The 25202-nt window shown below is 37.7% G+C and overlaps 1 long non-coding RNA gene and 1 pseudogene across 3 annotated transcripts in view; one reads left to right on the forward strand and one right to left on the reverse strand.

Moving 5' to 3' along the window:
• LOC123606427 overlaps positions 1-25202 on the reverse strand; it is a 163797-nt gene that overhangs the window by 75810 nt on the left and 62785 nt on the right. For 2 of the 3 annotated variants that reach the window (XR_006716276.1, XR_006716278.1), the window contains exon 3: positions 23330-23444. This is a non-coding gene — a long non-coding RNA (uncharacterized LOC123606427). Of the gene's footprint in view, positions 1-7597; positions 10411-23329; positions 23445-25202 lie in introns of those variants that run through there. The other variant, XR_006716277.1, reaches the window with a different exon arrangement.
• Positions 24475-25016, forward strand: LOC123606426 (annotated as a pseudogene).

Below are 25202 nucleotides of genomic sequence, written 5' to 3' on the forward strand. Positions count from 1 at the left end.
GGGGAGGGGCAGACAGAGAGGGAAACACAGAATCTGAAGCAGGCTCCAGGCTCCCAGGTGTCAGCACAAAGCCCAATGTGGGGCTTGAACTCATGAACCTCGAGATAATGACCTGAGTCAAAGTCGGATGCTTAACTGACTGAGCCACCCAGGTGGCCCACAAGATGAATTAATATTATACAAGCTTAGGTGCCTGGCTTGCTCAGTCAGTAGAACATGCAATACTTTTTATTTATTTTTTTTTACTTTTTTATTTTTTTAAGAGAGAGAGAGTAGGGGGGAAGGGCAGAGAGGGAGGAAGAGTGAATCTTAAGCAGGCTCCGTGCCCAGCACAGAACCCGATGAGGACTCGATCTCATGACCTTGAAATCATGACTGTGAGATCATGACCTGAGCTGAACTGAGGCCACCCAGGCATTGGGTGTGGTGCTTGCTTTATATACATATATATACATACATATATATATATACACACACATATATATATATATATATATATATATATATATATATACACATATAAGCTTGTATAATACAAGCTTATTTAAGGTTTAAAAATACTAGTTGTATGCAAGATTTACATTAAGAAAACTTAAAGAATATCAGTTTAGTTGCTTATAAATTAAGAGACAATTGTGCATATTCAGAAAGGATTCCTGCTTGTATTTGGCAATGTTTCACTATCAAGTTGGGAAGGATACAGAGTTTCAGGGACCTTCAAATCCTATAAAAGTTTATAACTCTCAAGTTCTACAGAACTAGAACTATATTTTGAAGGTAAATCTAGTCATTACACAAGAGTATGAGGTAGCACAGATCAGTGCAGCTATGAAAACAATAAGTAGAATTTGTAACTCAGAATATTTAATATTCAGATACAAAGCAAATAATTTAAGATATAAATCGGTAGAAATAGTCAGCTGGAATAGAGCCAAATGAGTTAACCAAGTCCAAAATCACTGGATTGTTTGAGAACAAACTTAAGCTCCTGTTAGGATTCTTGCTGAGTTATATATAAATTTGATAAGCATGCAGGCTGTTCTACAAGGTTCCGAATGGGATCTGTGCCTAAAAAAAAATAACTTCTAGAGATGTCAAGTAGATTCAGAATCTGGAAAGATACAAGAGAATATCATATTACAGGTATTTATTATATAAAAGCTCTCGTCAAGGAGTTAAAAATTCAATCTTCTCCACTTGATACCCTCCTATAATATCCTTACCAGTGGTCCTTCAGCCTCTGTTTGCAAAATTCTAATGATGGGGAATTTGCTTCCTCAAGAGAAAGATGATTTCTGATGTCATGTGTGTGAATGCATGTATGCGTATCTTAAAAGCAAAATCTGCCTGCTTTTAACTTTAACTGATCCTAAGTCCCTAAACCAGACAAAAATGGTCTAATTGCTCTTCCACATGACAGACCTTAAAATACTTGAAGATAGTTTTCATGTTTCCCCTGGATCTCCTGGGCTCCAGGTTGAATGTCTACTACTTCATCAGTCACTTCTTCTGATTCTGTGTTTTTGTTTTGTTTGACATGACCCATCTTTAGTTTCTAAGTGAAGTGGGGCAGTCAGTAACATTCTCTGTATGAGGAATTATATTCTTCAAAATTGTGATGCCCAGACCTGAACACAGTATTTTAGGTATTGTCAGATCAGTACAGAATAGATCGGATTGTCAATTCCCTCATTAATGATTCCATACTTCCATTAATGTAGTTTAAAATTACGTTATTGCTTGTTTATTTAACTGTTGACCATAATAAAACTTACAGTCAGCCAAACATTAGTCTCCGCCCCCCCTTCTTTTGCTTCTTAGTCAGGTCTTTCCCATCCTGTCTTTGGTACTGATTTTTTGGAACCCAAATTAACTGCTTTTCATTAATTGTTATTAAACTTCATCTTATTTGACTCAGGCCATCATCAAGGCCTGTGGAGGTTTTTTTTTTTTTTTTCATTCAAAATCTGCTACCCTAATATATTTACTATATGTTTAGATTTTGATCACATGCCTTCAGTGATAAACAAATTGATAAGATATAACCAAGGGTGGTGCCTGTGGCAAACCAGTAAATAACACAGGTTGATCTCAACCTGATAATCAATTCTCACTATCATCATCAATCAATTAAAATGCTATATGGTTGTACCAAACTCCAAGAGACTTTATTGAAATACTACTGAAATACATGTCTGAACACAGAGAAAACATGAATATTGTCCAATCCCCAAATTACCAATCATTCCCTTCTCCCAGCAAATTTAAGTAACTGCTGCTGCTTTGGCAATTATAGCTTTATCCTCGCTCTAGCCTGTCCTTTCTGTAGATAAGATTTATTATCTACAGATACCTAATCATAGAACTATCCCTGCTCTCTGATAGTATCCAATCTAGAATAAATCCCACTTTTCTAGAGCCTTCACCAAATCACTCATCCAAAGCCCCAATTCTATAATAGGTTCTTTAGAACATCCTCTTACTAAGATGCCCCATGGTTTCCCCATAGTGAATGCGATCCCTTCCTGTACCAAGTAATAAACCCATCTAGGTCGACTACAGGTATGTTCCTATTAGCTTTTGGTTGGAGAGTGCTGACATACTGTCAGAATGAAGGAAATGGTGTTCTTCATACCTTTGTGTGCGTATACACGTGCACACACACAAAGATTTACTATTTTTACTTTTGTTTTGGGGATCAGACATGAGCCTATAGTCACAGAACCCTGTTACTATTTTCTCTGCTAAGGATCCACAGTGGCCTGCTGGCTTTCTGATCAGGAGGAGATATCCCTCTCTCACCACTCTGTGGACACAGCTGTGTTCACACTTGTTCAAGCACTAGTGGTGGAATCTGGGGCAGAGTCTATATTCTTTTGGCCTCTCACAAGCCCTCTGCTTATTCTGCTGCCACTGAATCCAGTGATGCTTGAAGTGGCATAAGGAAACTACTTTGCTTGTGGGGACCGTGGTGTCTGGTTCTGGGAAAGCAAGTCTTCTCTTGAGTCATGGGCTGAGGCCAGTGGTGGGATAGAGTTAAAAGCGTTCCTCCCCTCTGCAGTACCCAGCTAGAACCAGACCCAGCATTACAAATATTGTATTCATATGTAGCTTGATATATTCATTTAGTTTCAGGGAATGTCAGTGTTTTCTTGGCATTAGATTCTATCTGCACTTGAAGCCTGTGATTAAAAAAAATTTTTTTTTTTTTTACTACCAGTTTACATACTAACTATTGCCTCTTACATTGTGACAGCTTTTCTCTTTCCATTTATTTCAACAAATGTTTATTCAGCACACACCGTGGAGCTGTGGAGAATACAAAGATGAATCAAATAGAGCTCTTATCTTAAGAAGTATATAATCTAGAAAAGAGTATCAAATGTGTGCATAAGTAACCGGGCATCACTCGGTCGGTCAACAGATATTTGTTAAGCACCTACTCATTGCCAGGCACTGTAACTGAAGTTGCATGTTGTTAACTGCCGTAAAGACTGTACTAAAAGGATGGCATTCAAAGGATAATAATCTATTTATTGATCACCTTCCGTGTGCTGGTACTGAATGAAGAACTTTTACCTGAGTATCTCCCTTAACCCTCAGAAGGACCCATTGGGGATTGATGATGTCGTCACTGTTTTGCAGATGAGAGAGCTGTGGTTGTGGTAGAACTTGCTAAGATCCCAGAGCTAGTTAGTCCTGGAGTCAGGATTCAAACCCAGACAGTCTGTGTTTGGATCTGTGTCCTTAACAGATACTTATAATTTGTGTTTTGTTGTTCTTTTGGCCTACAGTTTTCTGGGATGTTGCTGATCTCTGAGAACTTCTGCTCTGGGGAAGCTGCGGAAAATTACAATGCAACCAGACGTTTTAGAAGGTGTTTGAATTGTTCCCCTGCAGTTGCTTTATAGAGGAGCACATGTGAATACATAGGCACCAAAGTGGAGCCTGGAGTCCGCGGCTATGACTGTACTCCCGTTGTTCTATGCATTCTGTACAGTCTTGGGAGGTTATTTTTAATGCAACATGCCAGAGTGGCATGTTGAAAGATCCATAGTAACCAGCTAACAGTAACAGCAGGGCCTGCCAAGTAAAAGTTCCGTAAATCAGTCATAAATGCAGTTACAAAATCCGGCCAGCGTCGTGTGCATGAGGGAGTGTCCTTGGAGGAGGTACAATTCACGCACAGTTTCATGGGATCTCCTCGAAATTCCATGGGAGTAAAGAACCTTTGTGGCAATTTTTTTTTAAGGAGAAAAAAGTGAGAAAAGGCCTCCTGTAACTTTATTCTAAGGGGGAACTCTCTCCCACGTTATCAGGTAGCTCAGAAAATCTAAGGATAAGACGCTCAGAGAAACGAATGTTTGAGACACCAAGTACCCTCCTTTCTCATGTTTTTAATATTTTTGGAATCATTCCTTTTCCACTACCACAGCCCACAGTCAGGCCTTAGCAACTCGGCATACTGAAAAGCCTCAGTGCTTTTATCTGTCCTCCCTCAAATCTACCGAATTCACAACAGTAAAAATCACCCCAGGCGGGAATTTGGACATCCCACTTACCCTTTAAGTGAGAATTTTATAAGGAGCTCCCAAGTGCTACCAAACCAAATAAAAGCTCACACTTTGAAACACTAGGGGCTTTTTCCAGTGACAGACTTACAGCGAACTTTGTGAGGGACCAAGATGCTTTACTTGTGGGTTGAGAATTATAAGGTTTAGGAATAAGGACTTTCATATCAGGCAATGGGTACATCCTCAACAAAGACTAACAAGTAATGTGTTACCTGTGAAAAGCCAGAGAAATCACCTTCATGTATTTGGTCTTATGTTGTTACAAATCTGGGCATATGGAGCAGGCCATTCATTATTGACAGAAAATACCGCACAAATACAGAATATACCATGAGCAGGAAACCTGAGCATTGATAACTTAATGCTCAATGAGATTTAATTTGTGCATGCAGGAGTGGACTCTTATGCCCTTTCCCAACCACCCACGACCATTCACATCGCATGCACTTCTTTTACTTGATTTTACAAGTGTCTGGTTCTCTCCTTGCCTATCCATCTATTTGTTACAATCACAGCCTCTAAGAGAAGGAGACGTTGCAGAAGAGTAGGAGGGGACAGGAGGAAACCTGAAGGGAAAACTTTTCAAGCAATGCCACCTGAAGAGCAATTTTAAGTGACATAAAACCTCTTTAACTATATAACCTAAGTTATTGGGAAAATAGGCTTCAGCTTCTTTATAGAAACATCGGTCTTGGTAAAATAAGGTGCGGCTGTGTAACCAGAAAGGCCAGAGATAAGGTTAAGTGGAAAGCTCTTTCCAAAATACCTACTCAGGACGCCTACCCGGGTTGGGAATTCCCCACAGCAGGTTTTCCCCCAGAATGACATTAGAGTTGAACAGAAGGGTGCTATGAAACTGATTTTGCAGTTCTATGTACTGCAAAAGTTTTTAATTTCAGGGACTTCAATATTTTGGGCACTTTCTTTTCTTTCTTTTTTCCCCCATACTGTGATGAAATATACACAATATAAAATTTATCATTCTAACCAGTGTCTTAAAGTGTCCAATTCAAAGGCATTAAATACTTCACAATGTTGTGCAACCATTAACCACTATTCATTCCCAGAACTTTGTCATTATCCCAAAGAGAAACTCTATATCCATTTAACAATAACTCCTTCTCCTGGCCCCTGGTAACCTCTATTCTATTTTCTGTCTCTATGACTTTGCTGTTTCTAGGTACATCATATAAATGGAATCATACAATATTTTTCCTCTTGCGTTTGGCTTATGCTCTGCATAATGTCCTCAAGGTTCACCCCATGTTGTTGCATGTATTAGACTTTCATTTGAGAGAGACAGAGAGAGAGACAGTATGAGCAGGGGAGAGACAGAGAGAGAGGGGGACACAGAATCCAAAATAGCTCTAGGCTCTGAGCTGTCAGCACAAAGCCCGATACGGGGCTCAAACTCATGAACCACGAGATCATGACCTGAGCCAAAGTCGGACACTTAACCAACTGAGCCACCCAGGTACTCCTCTTTGTGTTGTTTCTACCTTTTGGCTATTGTGACTGCTACCATGACTGTATCTGTTTGAGCCCTTGTTTTCAATTCCTTTGGGCGTATACTTAGAAGTGGACTTGCTGGATCATATGATAATTCTATGTTTAACTTTTTGAGAAACTTTGGAAACTTTTAAAGAGTATAAATCACAGAAGCCAACTTGTTTTAGAATACTGAGCTTTTCAAACCTAAATGAGAAGTACCAATTGGATTCAGGAAAAAAAGAAAAAAGTGATTGGTGATGTGAGCAGTTTGGGTGAAGGGGTGGACATGGGGGCTAGATGACAGTGGGCTGGCCAGTGAATGGAAGTGAACAGGTAGAGACAGACATTTGCTCAAGTCTTTTGAGAATGTGGACTCTGAAAGATGGGAGAAAGAAAGTTGAGAAAAGTTGAGAAAAGGCTTTCTTTTTTTTAGCGTATTTATTTATGGGGGGATGGGGGGCAGAGAGAGAGGGAGAGCGAGAATCCCAGGCACGCTCCATTCTGCCATTGTAGAGCCTAACATGGAGCTCGAACTCACGAACCATGAGATCGTGAATTGAACCAAAATTAAGAGTCAGATGCTTAACCAACTGAGCCACCCAGGCACCCTGAGAACAGGCTTTTTTTTAAGATGGGAGAATCTGGAGTATGTTTAAGAGATTGTGGGAGACAGAAATGGATGTAGTGATAATCAGCAGAGGTCTCCAAGAAAGCAGGAGAGGGCAGTGGTGGGGTCACCTGGCCTGCGTTGAAAGTCTACTTCTGTGTAACGAGAAAAAGAGTTGTTCAGGTACAACTAAGTTTAATCATTCAAAGATATTTTTTGAGTTTGGCATTGTAGGGGAATACTAAGTGAAACACTACCTGGATTTTACTGTGAATGGTACAGTAGAGGAGGGAAGGCTTGAACCCTCAAAACAAAATAGGTCAGAACATGCTAAATGTCACAAGGGAAAGATACAGAGGAGGTATTATGACCTTCAGCAGAGGGAGAAAGTGATTCCAGTTGTGGAGGACCAATAATAGGAGAAAGTTCACCACAGAGTCAATTATTTGGGATAGGATTTGAGATTTAGGTTGATGTTGATGGCTAGCAAAAGTTATATTTTCCAAACTGTTATACAGGATACTTAGATATTCTATGAGAAATGGGTATGGTGGTCAGATTAATTTAGCAAGCACTATATGTAGGAAAACCATGTTGTACAACATGAAGCACTTTAAAAGCTGAAGAGATACTGTTAATTACGCCAGAAAAACAGGTGTCCACTGAGACTGTCCCAGGCAAACTGAGATGAGTAGTTACTCTTTTTCTATACCATAATACCTTTTTGGAGATTTAAATGAACATTAGGATTTTAAAAGATTCTGAGAAGTACTCTAGTAAAGAAACGTGTCTTTATAGTGGTTAATCCAACATTTCCCAAATTTATTTGACCATGTAACACCCACCTTATTTTTTGCCCCTTTGAGGAGCACATATTAGCACCTGATAAGTGCTCCAAAAGCAGAGAAGCAAAAGATATGTGGGATCTATGGAGGATTTGGTCTAGCGGAAGTAGAGCAGTGGAAGATGGGCTTAGAAAGGTAGGTTGAGACATATCGTAAAGGCCTTTGAAGGCCAGATTTAGAACTTTTTTTTTCTAACTTGATGAAAGCCATTTCTCACAGTAGCACTCAGAATATGTACTTGAAAAGAATCTCAAAGAATCACGATTTTAGGAGGTAAAATAAAATGGTATGCTTTTCCTTGTTTTCCTATTCCCATTCCTTCCTTAATCTATGAGATTAGGAAAGATGAAAAACTACAATTCAGGGACTTTCTTCGGTTCAGGAGGAATTAAGGGCTGAGTTGTAAAATGCCTCCTTGAAGTCATGTCTTTTTCTCTTACTTTGGTTTCATTTCTGAGGTCTAAAGGATAAAGGGACAGGGGAATGGGAGGTTTTACAAAGAAAAGTAATTTCAATTCCACTTGCCATTGTGGGTACTGCATTCTAAGATGTGGATTTGAATACAAAGAGTTGGCCTCACTGGAGTAGCATGGTGAGAGAACAAATATCAGCCATTATCATCGCTTGACCACAGTTAGATTTTTCTTAACTAGGAGGTCACATATCTGGCAACCTGATTTATAGGATAATAGAAAAGAAGCAGAAATAATTAAAAATAAACTCCTTAAGAAGCGAAAATTTATGGCACAAGTTCTATACACAGTAGCTGCCACAGACAATTCTCACAAAGACTCCCCTTACCCATTGTACACACTTCCAGTAAATTTAGTAACCTCGATTTCTAGTGCACAGCCAATTTAACAGCAAATTTAAAGGCAAGGAAAAATTAATTGTGGTCAGTACATTTAAGTGAAAAGCAAAGTGTAATACTATAAAAATTCAATGAAAGACTAACATGGTATACGTTTCTGAAGGCATTTTAGAGGCAATGATCAAATCTTGACCGTGCCCTCTGAGAATACTATTTGGTTATACTACAGAATTATACTTGTTTATAAGGATTATGTTGATTTACCAGAGGATGTTTAAGTATGTTCTATTACTTTGTTTAAGATGGTAAGAAAGCAGGTGAGACACTGTAGAAAGATTTCAATCCAAAATGCCTGTGATTTTAAAAGTTTGTTCACATAGAGGTATTTGTTATCTAGGGGAGTCATTGTATAAATCTTCTATTTCATCCAGGTGTTGTTTCCTTTAGAAAGAAGTTCATTGTCAATTTTTTTTCCAACTGTATTTCAACATCAATTATTAATCCTGTAGGTTAAGAGAGGATCAGCATGGCAACAAAGTGTTTTGAGAACAGCCTCTTGTGATTTGAAGATCAAATAAATCATTAAATTAAATTACTCTACAATCAAATGTTTATGACTGTTTAAAGTTAGGCAGCCAGTGGCACTCTGTAAAGAAACACCGACTGAATTATGTCATAAAATACAGCAGTGAAACTCTATCTTATCACCTTCAAAGCCACTTGTGCTTCTTATATGGAGATGCTGGCTGTTCAGGTTGGCTGGGGACAATGCTAGGTGTCAAGCAGCTGTGGGCCTTGTATCAGCTGCCTTCCAGAAAGCAGAGGGCCAGTGGGGCAGTCCACAGAAAGCTATTCTTTTTTCTTAATATTTGACTTTGGAGTGTTTTGGCCACTTTAAAAACACTTGGCGATTTTAACTTCATCAGAAAGTGGGGGGGGGGGGAAGCTGCCCTTAAGGTAAACATGAACAGAGTTCAGAAGTTCTGAAAAATTAACACTACTTAATGCTAAGTTTGCCAATATTGAAAATAACAAAGCATAGTTTATAACATATGGCCATCGTCCTTATTTCTTGGCAAGCAATAGCATTTCCACTTCCCATTCCAAATTGAGCTAGACAGCTGAAGAGTGAATCATATTAGAAAAGTACATTTCCTCTTGGATAGTCTGAACATGCTAAGATTTATCAGACTCTTGTCTCACAATTTAATGAAGTTTGCTTGTATTCATCCTCTCTCCATCAGAAATATAGGTGAGTTTCTAAACAACAACAACAACAACAACAACAAAACCCCAAAAGACCTGTCTCTAGTATATTAGCAAACTCTGGGAATTAATAAAAAACAATAGCATAAAAGTCTATTTTAAAAGATGTAGGACATTCTACTGACTGGTAACTTGAATAGGAAAAAACAAAGAAACAAACCTTGTTGTATGGTTTAGGGGCATTATGGCTGCCATTCTGTGAGAGAGGTTGTGAAGGACACAAAATTTGTCCAGTCTATGGAGTATGATTTTTAAAAAGTAATAGACATTTAGGGTTTGAAGGGATCTCAGTATGTGATCATGGACAAACAGCACTGGCATTGACTGGGAGCCTGATAGAACTGTAAATTCACGAATCTAACCATCTCAGGACACCTAAATCAGTATCTCTGGAGGTGGAGCAGGGCAATCTGTGTTTGATAAAGCTCTCCCAGGTGATTCTGATACACACTGAAGTTTGAGATCCTTCTGACATCACTGTTGAATGTCACTGAACCTATATTAAATGTATAGAGGGGCATTCATTATCTTCCAAGGCAATCCATCCCACAGTTGGACAGCTTTGATTTTTCTGAGATGAATCTTTCCAGTGTTGAGCTGATATTTGTGTCCCTGAATCTCTCTTCTGTGTTCCTAATTATACTCATGAGAAGTCACACAACGAGCCCAGTCCCTTTTCCTTTGTTGGGATGTGAGATAGCCCTATGAGATGGTTAACAGCTCAGAAAGGATCCAGGCTTGAATGTTGGCTTTATCACTGATGCATGTGTGACTTTGGGCAGATTATCCAAACTCTCTGAGCTTCAGTTTCCTCATCTGTAAAAAGAGGATAATATTAATACCTTCCTAGATACCCCATAGGTTTGTGGTGAGGATTGTATGTACTCAGTATATGGTGAACACTCAATAAATGGTAGCTGTTTACAATTATTATTATAAGTGTGGACCCTTTCAAAATTTTAAGACAGCTATAATGTTGTCTCTGAGTCTGTTTCTTTCTAAACTAGATGTCCTCAATTCTCACCACCATCTGTATTATGATGTGATTTTGGATTCTTTCACCATTCTGATTGCTTTTCTGTAAATAACTTCCAGTCTCTATGTCAATGTCCTTATCAAAATAAGGTTCTACATGCCAGATCACATCTTATCTCTGCATTGTTGAATACTACAATGGCCTCCTTATTTTACATACTATTTTTCTGTTAACGTAGCCAAACTTAGGTTTTTTTGACACTTGTTTCAGCCTATGGACTCATACTGACCTTGCTTTCAACTAAAATACTAAAGTCTCTTAAAATAAGTATTATTTTTAGTTACACAAATGACACACATCTGATAAGAAAAAAGAAAAATAATGCTTCCAATATTCACTGTAGAGACAACTATGGTAAAAATTTTGGTATGTACCTTTCTAGACTGTAAAAAAAAAAAAATCATGTAGTAAGTTCTTTGGAAGATAGTCACTGGATTCTGAAATACTGGCTAGCTGTTTAACATTTGAAAAATTGTGTAATCTCTCCTAACAGCATTCCTCACTGGGAAAGTGAAATAATAACATTTACCTTATTAGTTTTGAGATTTAAATGAGATACTGTTTGTAAACCACAAAACATGACTTCAGAAAATGGTACTCTATTATCATCATCATAATTATATGAATTTCATGTATATTTTACAAAAAAAGAATTAAACCTTCTGATTTATTGCTTTTTTTCAAAGATACATTGTGAACAGCTTTCTTTTTTTTAATTATTTTTACATTTTTTTAAGTTTATTTATTATTTTTGAGAGAGAGAGAGACAGAGAGAGCACAAGCAGGGGAGGGACAGAGAAAAGGAGAGACAGAATCCCAAGCAGTCTCCATGCCAGCAGCCCAGAGCTCAATGTGGGGTTCGAACTCATGAACTGTAAGATCATGACCTAAGCCAAAACCAAGAGTCGGATGCTCAACTGACTGTGTCACCCAGGTGCCCCAGCTTTCTTTTTTAAAAAGTTTTTTTTTTCTATTTTTTATTTTGGAATTATTATAGACTCACAAGAAGTTGTAAAAATATTATAGAGAGGTCCTGTATACCCTTTAGTTTACTTCTCCCAATGGTAACATCTTACCTAACAATAATACATTATTCAAATCAGAAAATCGATATTAGTATACCACTAACTAGATTATAGATCTTATTTGCATTTCACCAATTTCAATATACTTATTTCTACAAATCCGTTTGAAATTGCTGCATATGTAAAAAACCACAATGTGTAAATTCATTCCTAACTTGGGACATTTATGTGTGTACAAGTGTATATGTGTCTGCTATATGTTGCCACTATTAACAATGTTGTGATAGTCTCTTCAATAAATGATGCTAGGAAGCTGGATATTCCCAAGCAAAAGAATGGAATTGGACCTCTATATTACATACTTACAAAAATTAACTGGACATGGATTAAAGACTTAAATATAAGACCTGAAACTGTAAAATTCCTAGAGGAAAACATAGGGGAAAACCTCCTTGACATTGATCTTTGCTATAAATTTTTGAAAATGACACCAAATGTTAAAGCAACAAAAGCAAAAATTAAAAAAAGTGGTACTGTATCAAACTAAAAAGCTTCTGCACAGCAAAAGAAACAATCAATAAAATGACAAGGCAACCTATGGAATGAGAGAAGATATTTGCAAGCCATCTATCTGATAAAGAATTAACATCTAAAATACGTAAGGAACTCAGGCAATTCAATAACAGAAGAACTCAAATAATCCTATTAAAGATGGGCAGAGGATATGAATAGATATTTTCCAAAGAAGATATCCAATGGCCAACAGGTACAGGCTCGACATCACTAGCCATCAGAGAGATGCAAATCAATACCACAATGAAATATCACCTCATATCTGTTAGGATATATATTATTAAAAAGATGAGCTAAGTGGTGAGGATGTGGAGAAAATGAAACACTTGTGCACTGCTGGTGGAATGTAAATTGGTGCATCTACTATGGAAAACAGTATGGAGATGCCTCAAAAATTAAAAATACATATACCATATGATCCAGTGTATATACAGTCTCCCTTCTGGGTATATATACAAGGACATGAAAACAGGATCTTGAAGAGGAATATGTACGCTCATGTTCACTGCAGCGTTATTCACAATAGCAAAGATATGGAAACAACCTGTGACCACCAATAAGTGAACGGATAAAGAAAATGTGGTGTATATACATATACATATACATATACATATACATATACATATACATATACATAGGAATATTATTCGGCCATAAAAAGAAAGAAATCCTGCCTTTTGTGACAACATGGATAGATGTTGAAGACATTATGCTAAAAATAAGTCAGTACTGTATGTTTACAATACAGTATGTATGTATTTAGATTATGTGGAATCTAAAAAGGCCAAACTTATAGAAATATAGAGTAGAATGGTGGTTGCCAAGGGCTAGGGGTTGGGAGAAATGGGGAAATGTTGGTTAAGGGATACAAACTTCCAGTTTTTAATTTATTTTTAATTGCATCTATTTATTTATTTATTTATTTATTTATTTATTTATTTATTTGAGAGAGAGAAAGAGAGAGAGAGAGAATGAGCATGAGTGGGGAAGGGGCAGAGAGAGAGAGAGAGAGGGAGAGAGAGAGAATCTTAAGCAGGTTTTACACCCAGTATGGAGCCAGAGGTGGGGCTTGATCTCAACACGTGAGATCATGACCTGAGCCTTACTCAAGAGTCAGGCACTTAGCTGACTGAGCCACCCAGGAACTCCCCAACTTCCAGTTTTAAGATGAATATGTTCTGGGGATCTTATGTACATCATGGTGACTGTAGTTAACGATACTCTATTATATACTTGAAAGTTGTTAAGAGAGTAAATCTTAAATGTTATCACTAAAAAAATAAAGGCAATTATATGAGGTGAGGATGTGTTAACTAATCTTATTGAGGTAATCATTTCACAATGTATATAACACATATGTGTATCTATATATGTGTGTGTGTTGCATATATTAAACTTACATGTTATATGTCAATAATATGTCAATAAAGCTGGAAAAAATAAATACTATGATTAGGAGCTCCTGGTGGCTCAGTCAGTTAAATGTCTGACTTTGGCTCAGGTCATGATCTCATGGCTCATGGGTTCGGGCCCAGCTCAGAGCCTGGAGCCTGCAGCCGGCTTCAGATTCTGTCTCCCTCTCTCTCTGTACCTCTCCCCACTCACTCTCTGTCTCTCCTTCAAAAACAAACATTAAAAAAAATACTGTGATTAATATTCTAGTAGCTAATCACCAGTGTATCCTTAATTATTTAAGAAAATTCCTGGAACTGTAATTATTAGGATAAAAGGTTTGCACAGTATTATGATTTTAGATATATATTGCCAAATTGTTGCAGAAGGACTTATCAGGTCATACTCTGACATGAAGTATATGAGAATGTCTACTTTTTCAAATCTTTTTCAGCAGTGAGGACTATCATTCTTTCTTTGTCGTCTTTACTCATTTGGTAGATTGAGGGATTACTGTTTTAATTTTAATTTCTTTAATAATGAGGATAAACATTTTTGTTTATTTATTAATCATTTGTACGTCTTCTTTGTATGGTTGTCAGTTCAAGCCAGTTTGACTCTTTAACACGCACACACACACACGCGCGCGCACACACACACACACACACACACACACACACACATCACTGTTCCATGCCTCTCCCATCCTGTATTTGTGCACAGTGGTTTTTGTTTTTTGTTTTTTTTTAATGGGTCAGAGTGCAGGAACTTAGATTTTCCCCTTTGTAATCATCTTGTTAAATTCAGCCAAATGTTTCAGCTGTTTGGCTCCTGAGTCTCATCCTGTGTTTGCTATCCTTTCTGTTTTGTTTTAACTGCAAATCTGATAAATTTGCAAAATATCTTTTTATTTTCAGTTTTCAAAAAAGTGGTAGCAGGACAGGGCTCTGCGCAGAGCCTGTGGCACTCCCTCAGGAACTGGCCCTGTCTTGACATCAGTCCATTAATTAGATGGGTTGACAGGGTTACTTTCTAGTAGACAGAGCTGTCACCACCACTGTGGATGATGTTGGAATCCGGAATCTCTCAGCCTCAGGGTTAATCACTGTGACTGTATGTTCAGGTCCACTGAAGCAACAGGATTACAAAGTTTCGATTTCTCTTTTGGCCATAAACTTCTAAGAAGTTGGTGATAGTATCTCACTCATTTCTTTATGTCTCTCTTTATCCCTCCCCCAGGTTCCTCCATAGCAGTCATTCAATTTTGAGGGTATAAAATGGAATATAAACTTTCCCCACTGCTTTGCACATAGGGACAAATGACTCACCTCCTTTCCCTCCCTCCCCTCCACCGCAGTTAGGCCTATCAATCCTACATCAAAGTGGCCATATATGCACAATAAAACTGAAATTAACTGGACTCCAACGTGAGAAATCTCATGTTATACACTCCACTGGTTAAAAAAAAAAAAGGAAGTTGCATAAAGAAAACCCTTATACCCTGTATTTTTTTCAAAGACTAATTTCTTTCTTGTTTTCTTTAATTATGGATCTATAAGTATGAATTTATTATTGAAAGATAAAACTGAGGCACTGGCAGTTTCTAGGTCAAAAAATAAAGGTGAAATTATCTTCTATAATGAGAAAAGTATCCCAATAACACCTTAACAGATATTTTCAAGGAGGCTTGAAACTGAAAAATAAATGTCTGGTTATTCAAAACATCAGCCTCCAACAGTCTAGTTAATTGAGACTATATTCTGCTTTCTCTGAAGTCTATAGCTTTGTCATGGTTTCAGACTATGAGCATTTTGGTCATGAGTTATTGGCCTGAGTCTAAAATCTGCATTTCTTGCCTGAGCACTTTATAAACTGCCTCATCAAATCCTTACAACAAGTGCACTCTGAAATGTACAGAACTTTTTTAGAGGAAAATAATTTACAGGGACTTCTAATGCTGAGGTCAACTATTATTTTTTTTAATTTAAAAAAGTGTTTATTTCTTTATTTTTGAAGAGGGGAGAGGCTAAGAGAGAGGGAGACAGAGAATCCCAAGCAGGCTCTGTGCTGTCAGCGCAGAGCCTGACTCAGCGTTTGAATTCATGAACCATGAGATCATGACCTAAGCTGAAACTAAGAGTCAGATGCTTAAGTGACTGAGCCACCCAGGCACCCCTAACTTGATTCTTTTGATTTTGAGCACTGTGACCAAAGTTTGAATCATTATCATTACCGGTATCATTAATTTTCCTCTTAATGATCTTGTTTTTAAGATTGACCCAATCATTTGAATGCACCCCCAAACAATATTGAAAACTCTACTAGAGTTGTTTTATAACAAATCCTTTGCAGTAGGTTTGCTATTACTTCCACTGCTAATACCATACAAGGCGGTAAATGTGGTCCTGGCTGCTGTGGGTGGGTTCTTAGAGTCTGGTTTCCCTTTATTACCATACATTGTGTGATGGCTGGGTTTTCCCACCACTTTTCTGTACTTAAATGACTCTGAACCTCTAATTTGTGCTATCTGCCTTGAGGCCTTTTGGCTTTTCATGTGGTGAGAATGAGATTGTAAACTAGAGTATGGGCACTAATGTTACTTGGTGGTGGCGATAGGCTGGTCATCCAGATAATCCCAACAAATGTTTATATTACACTTAAGCATTTTTTTCAATGAAGTGGAAATTCCAAATTAAAAATTTCTAAGACACTTTAGAGGGGTTGACCTTTTAGAAACATTTTTAAACAGCTTTATTAGGATATAATTCATATATCATAAAAGTTATGAATTTAAAATGTAAAATTCAACGGTATAATATATTTACAGACATACGCAACCATCACCACAGTCAATTTTAGAACATGTTTATCACCTCAAAAAGGAACCTTGTATTCCTTATTTATTATCTCTCTATTCCTTTATCTTCTCCTTCCCTCCTCCACTTACCCTAAGCAAACACTAATTTACTTTCTGTCTCTCTTCTCTATTCTAGACTTTCATAGAACAGAATCATATAATATGTGGTCTTTTGTGACTAGGTTTTTTCATCTAGTATAATGTTTTCAAATGTACCCATGTTGTGGCATGCATGAATACTTCATTCCCTTTTATGGTCAAATAATATTCCATTGTATGGATGTATGTTCCACATTTTAATTATCCATGCATCAACTCTTGAACATTTGGAGTGTTTCCACTTTGTAGCTACTACGAATAATGTTGCTATAAACATTCATGTACAATTTCTGTGTGGACATATGTTTTCACTTCTCTTGGGTATATACCTAGGAGTACAATTACTGGGTCAAATGATAACTCTATGTTCTATTGTTTGAGGAAGTGCATACTATTTTCTGAAGAGTTGCACCACTTTATATTACCACCAGCAGTATATGAGGGCTCCACTTTCTCCATGTCATTGGCAATACTTGTTATTATCTGACTCTTAAAATTTTTGTCATTCTAGTTGGGATAAAGAGGGATCTCACTGAAGTTCTTAAACTGTGTTCAATACTAATTTTGTTTGTCTATTTTTGTTTCACCATTTCTTGCTCTTTTTAAAGTGAAAATAATTCCCCCTTTCTTTTAGCTGAACAGTATAAATTTATTTAAAGTCTGCATCAGACTATTTCATAAATTATTTTCATCTGGGGTAAATTAATGTTCTAATTATTTTGTGTTTCTTAATATTATATTTCCTCAGATATTTTGTAATTTCAGTATGTAGGCTCATTTTCAGTTGGAGGTATGTGATTAAGACCTTTCCTATACTGTGCTCACATCTCCCTGTTCAACATTTGGTGGTGGCTTCATTTTGTTCACCATGTACCTCTATCAAGAACCAGAATTTATAATGGCATTTGGAGGACTTGCCCTAAAAGATGATGCTGGAGATATGACAGATCCAGTTAGTGAGCCAGCAGGAGACTTCATCAAGAAGCTGTATATGGTCTGTAGACTTTCACCTTGTTAAGAGCATAGTCCTAGTCATTGGTCACTAATAGTTTTTCCCAGTTTTCTGTCACAGGTCACAGGTCATATGGTCAGAGGGACTGATAATATAGAGGATTAAGAATGGAAGTGGGGAGAGGGCCCAACTTGCTCTTTAACTTTACATACTAAAACTGTCATATGTCCATTAACTCCAGCACTGCTCAGAGCTTTGTGTTTTAAATCCTTTTTGATTTTATCTTTCTTTTTTTAAGTTGTTGGAGCAGAGGGGCTGTGTGAAAGAATGGACTCCCTGCATCATCTTGACAAGAAGTCTTCATTTTACTTAAGGAAGGAAAGCTGGGGGGTGGGGTAATCTTGCAGCAGAAGCTAGAGAGAGCTAACAGTTCTCCAGGTAAGTAAGGACAGTGGATATTTTGTTTTTGCCTTCCCAGCATTCTTTCTCACATTAGGTGACCCCAGATTTCCTTTGGGAACCTTCTCTCCTCTCTGACGTCAGTCAGTATGATTTGGAGTTTGGTTCATCTACTCCTATAGCATCAATATGTGTCTCAAGGCCTGGCCACAATAATTGGTTCAGGGATGAGCAAATAATCCAAGTTGTCCAATGAGATCCCTCCCTGTTATTTTTCTATCAGTAAAAAGATCTCTGGTTTATATATCTCTGGGTCCCAGAATCCTCACTTATGATTCACCTGTAAAATGAAGATGAATAATAGTATTTGTTTCATAGAGAATCAGGAGCTAAGAGTAAATAAGATAAGGCAGATAGAGCATTTAGCACAGATTCCAGCTGGGACCACCATCATTGTTATTATGATTCCATGTAAAATGTATTTATTTATGTATTTATTTTAATGTTTATTTATATTGAGAGACAGACAGAGCATGAGCATGGGAAGGCAGAGCGAGGGAGACACAGAATCTGAAGCAGGTTCCAGGCTCTGAGCTGTCAGCACAGAGCCCAATGCGGGACCCAAACCCACAAACCGCAAGATCATGACTTGAGCCGAAGTCAGACACGTAACTGACTGAGCCACCCAGGCGCCTGAGATTCCATGTAAAACTTAGAGGAGAGAGACATCACCTTGCATTGGTCTTACATACGGTAAGATTTTAAGTGGATCTTAGGTGTTTGACGGAGAACAGAGTAAAAGTATTATACTAAGGTAGAAGAGAGCAATGTGGCAGTAGGCTATGGGAATTGTAAAGAGGAGGGTAAGATGAAAACTGAGGGTGTGTGTGCAGTGGACTACATACGGGAAGCTCACTGACACCTGAACCAAAAAAAAAAAAAAAAAAATGGGACTTTGTTTCAAAGGTACTGAGCAGATCTTGGATTGGAAATTAAAATTAGTGACATGGGATGACTTATAATGAATAACTCTTCTATAGGCAGAGGAGAAGTAAGCAATCACCCCAGGTGTTCCTTTACTGTAACCTCTTGATGACTTAAACTCAAAACACAAATAGGAGATGGCCCAGGAGCCCAAAGGAAGAAAGTGAGCCAGAGAACATCTTCCTTATCCACATTGGACTCAGAGCCCATGTTTCAGTTTTTGTTATTTTAAGCAAGTCAGCTTTCCTTTATCTCTAGGCCATGTACCTGTGTGTGTGTGTGTGTGTGTGTGTGTGTGTGTGTGTGACACACACACACATGTACATATGTACTTTTAGCAGTGTGTCAAGTTTATACAAAAATACATTTTTTTATACAAATTTGTGATTTGTACAAAATTACACAGCAATTCTAATGATTTATGAATTTGTTATAGTTGGTTGTATCCCCATGCTTTTACTATTCTTTTCTTAAATTAATAGATCATTGTAGGGACTCCAGCAAGATGCAGACAAGCAAAACTTAGCCTCTTTTGCAATAGGTGAAGACATGGCATCAAATATCTACACTGGAACAGTGACTGCCCCCTTTTGAGAATAAATGTGTTCCATACTTGGCTACAGTTGTCATCATTACTTCTTGCTATTCTGTGACCCTGAGCCTGTGTGTCAATGATGTTTATTATCACACTAGCGCTATTGTTTTGCTTCTAGTCAGTTCCATATATTGATTTTCATTCCTTACTTGGCCCTGTAGACATTTTAGCTTATGACTCATGGATAAAACCAATTTCTATTTTTCCTATCTGAATTTGAATTTTTATAGGTATTTCTTCTAAGTATTCTAAGACAAGCTAAAAAGCAGCATTAATTATCCTAAGTTCTGAAAACCTAAGGTCAGGCCAACTCTTGGTTATAGCACATGTATACCACCTTTCTTGGCCTGGCTGATTTTGTGTATTCATTGAGACAGGGTATCTGCCAGGAGTTGTTTTCGATCTGATGGCAAGCCAACAGATGATGTCAAATCATGCCAACATGTGCCAAGTTGTCACCTCTGCATCCCTGTTTATCAGGGATTTCATTGTACAAGTCCCCTGTCTACTATTATGTCATATTTTCTTGCTCAGATAAAAGTCTATGCCCAGATGAAAAAATTCTTAAGAAGTTGCTATTTTTACCCAATTCCCTAAACCACATATGAGTGACAAATATTTCCATAGGATTAATGAATAGGTGTTTCAGCCTCCTCCGCCCTTATTAAATACTAGCTTTTTCTTTCATACTTGGAACTATGTTGAATTTGTGGATGAGAAACATTTTCCATATGTAATGAATCCAAGGACTTTTTAACCTATTAGATTTCGTTACATATATTGGTCACTCTTTTAAGGAATTGTTTCTAATCCAGCCAAGAATGAAATAACCTGAGAATCTGGTACGCCTTCATTTAGAATATTTTCATATTTTTGAGTAATAAACATAGGGAATATTTCTTGATAAGATCAAGAATTGACCAAGGGAATCATGTAGCTTTAGCCATCCTTATTTTTATCATTTGCCAAAAAATTTCCTTAGCTTCATAGAAACCACATAGAAACCAAATGACTTGGTTTTCTTTCCACTTCTCTAGGCAACAAACCAATTTTTTAGTTTCCATGGACACCCAGTTGAGCAACAGTAGTTAGATCTGTAAAAACTGCTATCTGAATTGGAGTCTGATGGTGACCTACCCAACAGCACTGGGATGGCAATTCAGGCTTGACCCTCTAAGGGACCAATATGTATGAGATTGCACGTGAGCATCTGGGACAGTGCCAATATTTTCCCTAGTTATTTTCCAGTTTCTTAATTTGTGGAGGTTCACAAATTATTATAGACCTTGTCATGATATCTAGGTAGTTAGGAGCTCCAAAATAAGGCAATGGGAATAGTGATAAAACAGGTCTGCTTGAAAGAGATTTACTTTATACTTGGTTAAGCAAGAGGCCTCACATACTGATGGCTATGTTAACTCAGTTGAGAAATAATACATATTTGGAAACCCTTGTGGAAAGCCCAAAATACACTTGAAATGAGAGAAGTCATAGACTCATGTTTTAGTGCATACGAAGGATAGCTTTGAATCTAAGCAGTCACCACAAAGTCTGACTATTTGGGCTCAGCAGAAATATAAGAAACAATTGAATTAAATTGTCTTGTATCATGTACTAATTCTCCAAGGTTCTGCTCCCTCCCAGCCTGGTATAGAATGAGTGATTATTTGAAAAGATTAATCTGGTTTCCTGTTTTGAATATTCTGTTCTTTACTTTCACTTGCATTGTGTAAAATTCTCCATTTCTCAGTTGCTCCAAAATGAACAATTTAACAACTGACTCTTGCAGACCGTTAATCAGTATTGGAAATGTTGGAAAAGAAAGGCATTGAAAAATAGTGAAAATGATATTTTAATTCGCATTATGGGACACAACTCTGCCATAAATATGTCAGAACTTTATAGGTATGCTATTTCTCTCTTCTCAGTCTCTGTCTCTTCATCCATAGAGGGAGGGAGATGGTTGCTAAAATTCCTTGTAGCACTAATGTTCTACTACTTAGTGAAAAATCAATTTTAATTCCACATACAACAGAGACCATGTCATGATCTTGAGACATCTAGCTCCTCACAGGAATAAAATCTTCAGGCTCATGGTCACAGGGAATTGAATGAAAGAATTTATTTTGTATTTTCCGAAAAGCCTCTAATCACTTCTATTTCTCTTGTGCTATAGAAGCTTTCCATGAATACCATAGCAAATGGATTCCTGGGGTAGGGGGGAGTGGGTATTTATCAGACTTTTATTTTTGGTTTGCTGGTAGGAATTTGAGATGGACAAATAGAAATGGAATTTAAAAACAATTTTTAAAAAGAAGAGATAGTAATGAATGGTACTTAGCTAGAAATCAGCCAGAATTTTGTGGATGTGTAATGAATTGATGATTGAGGTGATACATTTTGTAAATCAGGCATAGGAGAAAGATTTAGGAGAAATGTTGCAGAGGAACTTTTGGCTTTACAAACCCAAGGACACATTTACATGCCTTAGTTCTTTGACAGGACTTTGACAGTTCCTTAATTGTGTGCAGTTTCCCATCTCACTAAAGTAACCTGGGCAAATAGGGAGGGAAATGCCTCCCAGGTGGAAGTAACACCGTGAACAGAGCTTGAAAAGTATGAGACAGTATGGTGTGTGAGGCAGTGCAAAGAGTTTGTTTAGTCCTCTTGGAGGATAAAGTATAGAAGGAGGCTGGATCATTCAGAGTTCAGGTGCAGATAACAGAAACCCCTTCAGCAATTTTAGCAATTTCCTATTTGTTGAATATTAAATGAATTCTGTAGTGCTAAATAAAAAAAGCAAGATACAAAAAAATGCATATATAATTTAACATGATCCCAGTTGTGGTAACTCTCTTTCTCGTCTCTCAAGCTGAAAGGAAATACCTTAAAATGTTAACATTAGTTGTCTCTGGGAGGTGGAATAGCATATGATTTTTATTTTCCTTATGCTTCTGGGGCTTTTCTAAAGTTGAGCTTCCATTACTTTCGCAAGCAGACTAAAACCTAATAAATCCTCTTTTAAAGGATTCTTTTCCACACAGGGAACTCATTGGTACAAACATTTTTAGAAAATATCACTCTGAGGCATATAGCATCTTCTCTTGCACTTCTGGCAGAGAAACATGATGCTAAATGCTGAAGGGTTTTAGTTGGGATGGTGGATGTGCTGGAAAGAAAGGTGGTTATAGCAGCGTCAGCCAGCAGCCAGCCTATGATATACAGCCTAGAAATGCCTCCTTATAATGAAGCAGCAGAAGGGGAAATTAAGGAATCAATCTCATTTACAACTGCACCAAAAACCACAAGATACCTAGGAATAAACCCAACCAAGGAGGTGAAAGATCTGTACTCTGAAAACTGTAAAATATCATTCAAAGAAATTGAAGATGACACAAAGAAATGGAAAGACATTCCATGTTCATGGATTGAAAGAACATTGTTAAAATGTCTATACTACCTAAAGCAATCTACACATTTAATGCAATCCCTATCAAAATACCAACAGCATTTTTCACAGAGTTAGTACAAATTTGTATGGAACTACAAAAGACCCTGAATAGCCAAAGCAACTTTGAAAAAGCAAAGCAAAGCTGAGGCATCACAGTTCAAGTTATATTACAAGTTATATGACTTCAAGTTATATTATAAAGCTGTAATGATCAAGACAGTATGGTACTGGCACAAAAATAGACACATAGATCTATGGAACGGAATAGAAAACCCAGAAATGAATCCACAACTTTATGGTCAATTAATCTTCAATAAAGCAGGAAAGAACTTCTTATAAATACGTTTTATGAAGCTTCAGGAGTTCGCTTACCTTTATCATTTGACCACTAGCAGTCTCGTGATAAAACAAGGTCAAAGACAAGAAAGATAAATTCCCCAGGCAGCTCCCAGCACTGCTCTGTCAGGAAATGATCACCAAAGATGCCCTGATGAGAAAAGGAAAGCAGTCATATGTGAGTGTTCTTGTCAAATGTAGGTAATTCCTCAGTCACTGGTGAGCCTTAAATACATTTGACTTCTTTCCTCCTTGAATCAGAAAGAAAACCAGGGTAGAGGTGGGCCTTCAGAGTGAGGGCAGAGAAAGGAAGGCCTGTGAAAATGAGGGTCAAAGGTGTCTGAAGAATTGGGAGAGCTCTCTGGACAAAGATGTGACTTTATTACTGTCCCCAAAATATGAGGGCATTTGTCCTGAGAGCCCTCCATTCTGCTTTTCTGCCTTTGTGGAGAAAGGCAGTGACTGGATGTTGTGTGCAGTGATGTGTGATGTGGCAGGAGGAGTAGGGCCAAGGCCAGAGGAGACATGGGGAGACCCAAGATAGCCCTCATAGCTCACTTTGCCAGGACATTAGGATTGCATCTTACAGCCTAAAACATGAAAATTAAAAATAAAATGTCCACGGGTGCCTGGGTAGCTCAATCAGTTAAGTGTCAGACTCTTGGTTTCAGCTCAGGTCATGATCTCCCAGTTCATGAGTTCAGGCCCCATGATGGGCTCTGCCTTGGCAGCATTGAGCCTACTTGAAATTCTCTCTCTCCCTCTTTCTTTCTGCCCCTCCCCTGCTTGTGCACTCTCCCTCTCAAGATAAATAAATAAACATTAAAAAAATAAAGTGTCCAGTAACATGAAAATTAAAAATAAAAAATGGAACTTGAGCTTCAATGGGTTGGAGAAGTGAAACATCTGGGGACATCTTGGAGAAGGTGGATAATAGCTTTCCAGGTTTGTAATAAAAAACGCTCTCTGAGAGGAGCACCTGGGTGGCTCAGTCGGTTGAGCATCCGACTTTGGATCAGGTCATGATCTCACTGTTTGTGGGTTCGAGCCCTGCGTCAGGCTCTGTGCTGACAGCTCAGAGCCTGGAGCCTGCTTCAGATTCTGTGTCTTCCTCTCTCTCTGCCCCTCCCCCACTTGCACTCTGTCTCTCTCGCTCAAAAATAAATAAACATTAAAAAAAAATGGCCTCTGACAAAACTACATTGCAAAGGAAAGAACCTGAATGGAAAGGGTAAAAAAGTCAGAGGCAGAGCCTAAAGAATTTGTGGTGGAAAGAGCACGTGACTGATGCATAGTGACTGGGAAAGCAGAGGAGTACTTCCTGAAGTGGAAGGTAATACACATGCTGACAATATTGGCAACCTGAAGAAAAATTACGTTGTCTGGAGTTAACAGAAATATTTCTTAATTCTCAAAGAGCTGGTAAAGAAAAAGATGGTACAAAAAGGAAATCTTTATCTGTCAGTGAATCTGATAGCAAATCAAAGGAAAGAGCTACTGCTGGCAAACCAAGAGGTTTTGCCAGAGGTCTAGATCTCACATGAATAATCGGTGCTGCAGACAGTAGTGGAGAATTAATACTTCTCAAGAAATGGAAAGATTCAGATGGGGCAGACTTGGTACTGGCAAAAGGGGCAAAAATATGAAGTGTTGTCAGATTGCAATCCCTTTTTATGAAAGGAGACTAATTTGGCATTCTTGTACAGAAAATGAAGCTCAATAATTGTTTGCAACTATATATGCAATTATATTATAGAATTATATATATACATATATATGCACACATATATATAAAATCTGTGTCTTGGTTTTTGATTTATTAGTGTGAAGAAATAACCACATTCTAATGAGAATCAAATTTGATATGTTTGTTTTGAAGTAGTATTGAGGAAGTTGGGGTTTTATCTAC

The sequence above is a fragment of the Leopardus geoffroyi genome, chromosome A2, assembly GCF_018350155.1.
Source record: "Leopardus geoffroyi isolate Oge1 chromosome A2, O.geoffroyi_Oge1_pat1.0, whole genome shotgun sequence".
Taxonomy (NCBI): Eukaryota; Metazoa; Chordata; class Mammalia; order Carnivora; family Felidae; genus Leopardus; species Leopardus geoffroyi.